This window comes from Tenrec ecaudatus, chromosome 17 (genome assembly GCF_050624435.1).
Source record: "Tenrec ecaudatus isolate mTenEca1 chromosome 17, mTenEca1.hap1, whole genome shotgun sequence".
Taxonomy (NCBI): Eukaryota; Metazoa; Chordata; class Mammalia; order Afrosoricida; family Tenrecidae; genus Tenrec; species Tenrec ecaudatus.
In genome coordinates, this window is record NC_134546.1 from 15395626 (window position 1) to 15403080 (window position 7455).

Consider the following 7455-nt stretch of genomic DNA (forward strand, 5'->3'; position numbering starts at 1 on the left):
TTTCTTCAAGATGTTCTTATTTTTAATTTCTTCAAACAATTAACCACCGTCTTCTTCAAAGTCCAGGTTTGCAGTTCATGATTTTCAAATGGGTTGTATCTTCATTTGACTTTCTTCTGTAGAACATAATACTTTTAAAGGTGAGAAACAGATAATGCTGTTTACCTAAATTTATAATCTAAGAAAATCTCTATATAGTTGCTATGCCCTGGAATCAACTCGTTGGCAGTGGGTAGGTTGGTATAGAAAATGTAGAGACAATTTTGCTTAATGAAGGCTATTCCAAAATCTATTTCCTTTTGTATGAAATTAGAACAATACTTCAGCCTAAATATTTGCAGAGGTAGTATTGTTTACTTCTATGCAGACTGTTCGTTATTAACAAATGATTTTTCTCCATACATATTCATCAAATTCAAGTTGTTCTTATTTAGAGTCTCTGGAGTCTTTCAACAAAGTGTTTCAGATGCTGGAAAATTATAGCTCTGATCAATTTAATTAAATTCAAATACAGGATATAAAGTTCTCTAATTATAAATAGAAATTTCATAAAATGATTCTTTCTATACAAACAAATATTTCAAAGCCCTGTTATAAAATGTCAGTCTTGAAATTCCCTCATTTAATTCATTTAGTCCCCCTCTTGTTTTATTGGGGTACATATTTATGTTTTGTGTTTGCAAGCTTTGTTTCAATATTTGTAATCTGATTAAAAAAAACACCCCAAACATAAGTTGTTTGGTTGTCATAGTTGCTGAATATTTGAATTAATGACTTCAAACTATTTATGTATGCAACTAAAATTTAGAGGACTCCACATTCAATAAGACTGTAAGACACGATGATTCAGAAAGTAGTTCTTCAAAGGAACAAACTTATCTGAATATGATTGATAATAGAGAGTCAAGACAGAGAGCACACGCTGCATTGCTCTCAGCTTTTCTCTTTTTAATAGTCAGCTATCTTTTCAAAATGTGTACTTGTGTTTCTCCATGGCTCTATAAAGTATTCATAAGTGTCTACCACTTCATCTTCTATTTGGTCTGTTAGAATATCGAAAGTCTGGTTATAATCACACACTATGGGTGTCACAAAACTAGTCCTAGGCATGCTTCCACTCTACAGGGTTCTAAATTTAACAAGAACATGGGTTTTGCCATAATGTTGCACCCCTTTAAATTTTGGATTATTCACACACCCACACAAAAGAATTTCATCTTCAATGTTGGCTTTACTGCTTGAATTTACAATAATGTCATCCGCACTAATGCTGTTGGCCTTTGCTCGAATGAACTTCCTAAAGCTTTACTATGATCCCCTAGAATTGTTTAACAAACGTTCAAACCATTATCAAAATCGACTCAATTGATTTTCAGTTAGAAGCATCGGATGATGCCAATTTGTTCCTCTCCCCTGCCTCCCCACCCCCCATCACTGATCTCTGGTTGATTCCCAATCATTGCACCTCCAGGGCTGTGAAACGGTGGCTGGTGTGTCTGAGATGTGGTTAGCAGCCCATCCCCAAACCAGGGCTTCATACACTAATGCATTTTTTACACTAAAAACATAATAATGGAGACAACACATAAATAGCTATTGCTTCCTTTGTTTGTACACACCCCAGCCCTTCAGATTAAAGCAGAGTCACATGCATTTGGGAGAACAGTCATTTGATACACTTTCTTCAGTTGGACATGGGAAATCAGGCCCAAACTTTTTAGCATCACGTTTTGGAGTTCAGGTGGACATCCTGCATCATTGTGCTTTCATTTGGCCCGTGATGTCATTATAGGGCTCTAAAAAACCCACTGCCATTGGGAGGATTCCCACTCATAGATAACTCAGTATTGAAGGGGTTGTAAATCTTGATGGGAACAGATCCCTGCAAATTTGGTGGGTTTGAACTTTATCAATGTCCTTAAAAAAAGGTACTTTTCAAAAACTCATTTCTACAAAGGGGTTTTATGACATCAACATTTTCAAAGGGCACCTAAGAAATATTAAAATAAACAGAGGTACGTGATGGTCCGAGACCCCACAGCCAAGCTGGGAACTGGAGAGACGGTTGAGACCAACCCCAAGAGCATGCAGGAGCTCACCTCCGCGGTCCACACAGAGTTGCAACAGATGGAGGATAAATTCCAGACCTTGTCCAACCAGGTCACTGGGAGAATGGATGACATGAGGAGTCGCATCGATGACCTTGAGAAGAACGTCGCCGGCCTCATGACTCAGGCAGAGGTGGTAGAGCTGGAAGGCAAGAACGAGATCCTGGACACACAGAAACGCTGAAGTTTCCCCGTTGTTTGTGCACCAACTTGGTGCTCGGAACACCGTCTTGACGAGACCAGACCGATGGCTCTTGGCTCCTGACTCCGCTCTGTAGGTGGGTTTTAACTTATAAAGTTCTCTGCAGAAATCCTAAATAAATAAAATATAAATAGATATGTACATCTAGAATTTGATCCCCTCCAGAGTGAGGCCGCCACCGTAACACGCTAAGCGTGTCTAGAACTCTCTAGATGGCTTTCTATGGGAGCTCATCTCAGCCTGTTTCCCATATGTCTGCCCAGTAACTTCCCCTGAGTTTTGTTTAAAAACAACACTGTATTGGTGCGCGAAGCCCTGGTGGTGCCGTGGGTGAGGTGACAGGCTGCTGACCACAGGGCCCAGGGCCCGGTCAACAGATGGCCTGGTGACTCGAGCATCTTGAAGCCACAGCACGGCCCCTGGCTCACCTGGCAGGCCTAGAAAATCATCCGCACAAACAGTAGGCTTCTTCCCTCCTCTTACATTTAGATGCCCCTTACATTTAGATGCCCCTTACATTTAGATGCCCCTTACATTTAGATGCCCCTTACATTTAGATGCCCCTTACATTTAGATGCCCCTTACATTTAGATGCCCCTTACATTTAGATGCCCCTTACATTTAGATGCCCCTTACATTTAGATGCCCCTTACATTTAGATGCCCCTTACATTTAGATGCCCCTTACATTTAGATGCCCCTTACATTTAGATGCCCCTTACATTTAGATGCCCCTTACATTTAGATGCCCCTTACATTTAGATGCCCCTTACATTTAGATGCCCCTTACATTTAGATGCCCCTTACATTTAGATGCCCCTTACATTTAGATGCCCCTTACATTTAGATGCCCCTTACATTTAGATGCCCCTTACATTTAGATGCCCCTTACATTTAGATGCCCCTTACATTTAGATGCCCCTTACATTTAGATGCCCCTTACATTTAGATGCCCCTTACATTTAGATGCCCCTTACATTTAGATGCCCCTTACATTTAGATGCCCCTTACATTTAGATGCCCCTTACATTTAGATGCCCCTTACATTTAGATGCCCCTTACATTTAGATGCCCCTTACATTTAGATGCCCCTTACATTTAGATGCCCCTTACATTTAGATGCCCCTTACATTTAGATGCCCCTTACATTTAGATGCCCCTTACATTTAGATGCCCCTTACATTTAGATGCCCCTTACATTTAGATGCCCCTTACATTTAGATGCCCCTTACATTTAGATGCCCCTTACATTTAGATGCCCCTTACATTTAGATGCCCCTTACATTTAGTGACATCTCCCTCTTTCAGGTTTACCTTGCAGGAAGAGGTCTGGATTTGTAGCTCCTGTCTCTAAAATGCTTATGCCAGCCAACCTTGTTATGTGGGTGTTGTTTCTAACATTTGGATTTCTCTAGGGCAGTGGTTCTCAACTTTCCTACTGCCTCCACCCTTTTAATACAGTTCCTTATGTTGTGGTGACCCCCCCCAACCATAACATTATTTTCATTGCTACTTCATCACTGTCATTTTGCCACTGTTATGAATTGGGCGACCCTGTGAAAAAAAAGGGGGGGCCGTGACCCACAAGTTGAGAACCGCTGCTGTAGGTGATTTCAAACACCTCTAATGTGCATCCACTTACTTTCTCAAGTCTCTCATCGCGACTTGAATGTGGAACTTGAAAGGACCATGACCCTATGGCAGAACAGCGATGTGACCTGGATTGGTCTGATTCCAAGGTTGGTGTTCTGTCGCAGACTTCATGTTACCCCTATACCTAAGCACGTAGGAGAACCCAGGGTGGTGGCTGATCCGAAGAACTGGCGCTGGCTGAGCCCTGTGGAAGCATGTTAGGTTCCAAGTCGCTTCAAAGTCTTTTCAGGCCTCTTGCTTTTCCTCATGGGGAACCAGGTCGAGGAGTTGTGTGTGGAAAAGAAGTGCATTCGCAGGCCAGCTGCTCAGTTCCTGTCTTCGCAACCATCGGGCCCTTCAACCTCCAAGGACCACCCGTCTAGCACAGCCCCCAAGGAGAGCAGAGGCGCCTGTGAGAGAGAGGCTCAGCTCAGTCAGGCCAGTGAAACTGATGCTGGCGCCACTACTTCTATCTGCACATGCGCCTCTCCTGGAATCCCGAACACGTAGCTCCCTATTACTTATTGGTTCTCTATGGTGGTGCTGAGTGATTAAAGGAATCAGACTTAGGTATATTCATAAGATATTGCTGCGCAAAAACGACTTCAAAATGAGTAGCTTATAAGGCACACATGTCTTCTCTGGTAATTTCTAAGGATGAAGAAGCTGGGCTGACTTTGAGGGGTCTCTGAGAGGAGTCCATCCAGGTGTCCTTTGGGGCAATGATCACGGCAAAAGTTCAAGAGGGGAGGAACCACTTCTCAGCTCAGCCACATGACCTGAAGTCCTAGTTGTTGACCAATGCCATCAGTTTTGGGGTTTTTTTTTGAGTCGCTCAGGCCTAGCCCCAAAGCAAGTGAGAAAACAAGAGGCCATGTGGTTAACCGTGATGGAGCTTCAGTCTTTGTTGTAACCTCCTATCAGAAGTGAGGTAGCATCACCGGTGCTGCATGTTCATCATCAGAAGTGAGAATCCATGTACAGTCTATGTTCAAGGAGAGAGGATAACTCAAGGGCATGGAGACTTAGAGACATGGATCATAGGAGGCCACTTTCGAAGTTGCCTACCACAACCTTTGTTTGCTTTTTCAAAATTGCCATGGTTATTCTGACAGGCGAACTTTAGAATCAGCTCCTCAAAATCAATAAAGACTTCTGTTCAGAGGCATAAGGAGAGTGCATTGAATTTGCATTATCCTGGTGATAGATTTACTCAAAGGTCATGAAATGGTTCAGGACCAGAGGTTGTTTGGCTCTGCTATACGTAAGGTCACTAGGAGTCAGAGTCAACTGGTTGACAATGAACTCCAGCAACTACAACAATATATTTATGGAGCTTAGTCTCACCCAGGACCATAGTGGACCCTTACATATTCAGTTATTCTTATGCCCTTCTGCACTATAATCCTCCTCCCCCGGGTCTTGCACATTACCTTGTTATGTTTGTTTCCCAGTATTTGGGCATTATCTTTGCTATTGTTAGTGAAATTTGATTTCCTATTGGAGCTTCTAATTGGTTATTGCTATTGCTCTGAATAAAAACACTACCTATTTTCTGTCTGTTGGTTTTTTAACTGGCTGACTTAATAATAAATGGTCTCACTAGTTTTTAATATGTACTTCAATAAACATTAGGTTTTCTAGGTTACAGTGATATTATCTGCAGACTGACAATTTTGTTTATGTCTGAACATGTCAACGGAATTTCCTTTTCCTGTTGTTTGAGCCAGTGAGGACCGGGAGACAGTGTTGAACAGGAGAAGTGAGAGCCAGTTTCTGGATCCTGCCCTCGTTTGAATGGTGCTGTTTTGAATATTGCACCTGGAAACATGGTGCTGTAGACCATTATAGAAACAAGATCAGAAATCTGGAATTTCATACCCCCAATCTTTGTCCTTCACCTGAAGAATTGTAAAGAGAAAGAAATGAAGAGGTGAAAAGTAATAAAGCTCAGTCCTTTAACATATCAAAATCATAGTCATTTTAATTTTTTATTTTACTTAAAAGTATTTTATTGGGGCCCTTACAGCTCTTACAACAATCTATATATCAATTGTGTGAAGGACATTTGTTCATAGGTTGCCATCATCATTTAAAAAGCACTTTCTTTGTACTTGAGCCCTTGGTATCAGCTCCTCTTTCCCCCCCCTCCCACACCTACTCTCCTACTCTTGTGAACCCTTCATAATTTATAAATTATTTTTATTTTCATATATTACATAATCCACTGTCTCACTTCACCCATGTTTCTATTGTTCATACCTCCCCCCCCCCCGAGGGTGTTATAGGTCAATCATTGCGATTGGTTTCCCCTTTCTCCCCCTTCACCCCTCAGCTTCCTCCTACCCTCATGATATTGCTACTCCCATTATTCCCGAAGAGCTTATCTGCCCTGGATCCCGTGTGTTGAGAGGTCTTATTTGTACCCGTGTACATGTTCCGCTCTAGCTGGATTTGGAAGGCAGAACTAGAATCATGATAGTGGGGGGGGGGGGAGCATTAAAGAACTAGAGGAATGTTGCATGTTTTGTTTCTGCTACACTGCACCCTGGCTGGCCTGTCTCTTCCTTGTGACCCTTCTGTGAGGGGAGGGTCAGTTTTCTAATAAGAGCACATCCAGAACCCCTTTAAGTATTCCTTTATGATCAGCAAGGCAGTAAGAGTTCTCACGACACCACGTAGGGGAGAGACGACCTGACGGGCCAAAAGGAAGCTCACAATGACACCTGTGTCCTGGCTTAGCCAACTTCAAGAGGCCTTCGAAGGATATGGACAACCCAGAGACCGCTTTCCTGGCTTACTGATAAGAGGATATTGATAACATAGATTAATACTTACCCACGAAAGTCCTTAGGAGTACACCACAGTCTTGCTTTTAGGGGAGCAAATCAGTGATGCCCAAGAAAGGAATCAGAAAGGGAGTACAGTCCAGAGGAATGGCAGATTAAGCATCTCTAGGCTAAGATTTTAGCCTTTAGTATACATAGCCTGAAGTTGTATTTATTACTGAGTCTGCTTTCTTCTGAATAGTAGGTTTGTCGCTAAGTGAGTTTCTTTCTAGTTTCACCTTATTAAGAATTTTTCAAAGAATTGTTTTGAAATTATCGTCTACTCTCTAGCAAGGAAGCAGCTCTGGTGGCTTAGTGGGTGATGAATTGGGCTGCTAACCCCACCATTAGTGACACGAGGCCCCTCCCCCCCCCCCCCCCCCCCGGCTGTGGAAGTTCAAAGGGAAGCTCAAGAAGACAGGGTGAAGTATGATAATTAAATGTGCAAAGGAAGACCTGGAGTCCTGGACTTAGCTCATGTGTGGAGATGATCCCAGCCTCCTCCCTGGGGCTTTTCCTTCTGGGATCAAGATTTCAGGAGCAGCCATTTCCAAGACACCATGTTCAGGTGGAAAGCAGGACATCAAAAGGTGAGACCAGCCATGCAGATGGTCACGTAGGGTCTGCTGGTCAAAGGAAAACGTGAGGGTGACCAAGCCCACAGTTTGCGGCAGCAGTCTGGGGGG

The 7455-nt window shown here is 42.8% G+C and overlaps 1 pseudogene; it reads left to right on the plus strand.

Annotated features, from left to right (window-relative positions):
- Window positions 1–2022: 2022 nt before the first annotated feature.
- LOC142431010 (heat shock factor-binding protein 1 pseudogene) lies at window positions 2023–2292 on the plus strand (annotated as a pseudogene).
- Window positions 2293–7455: the final 5163 nt, after the last annotated feature.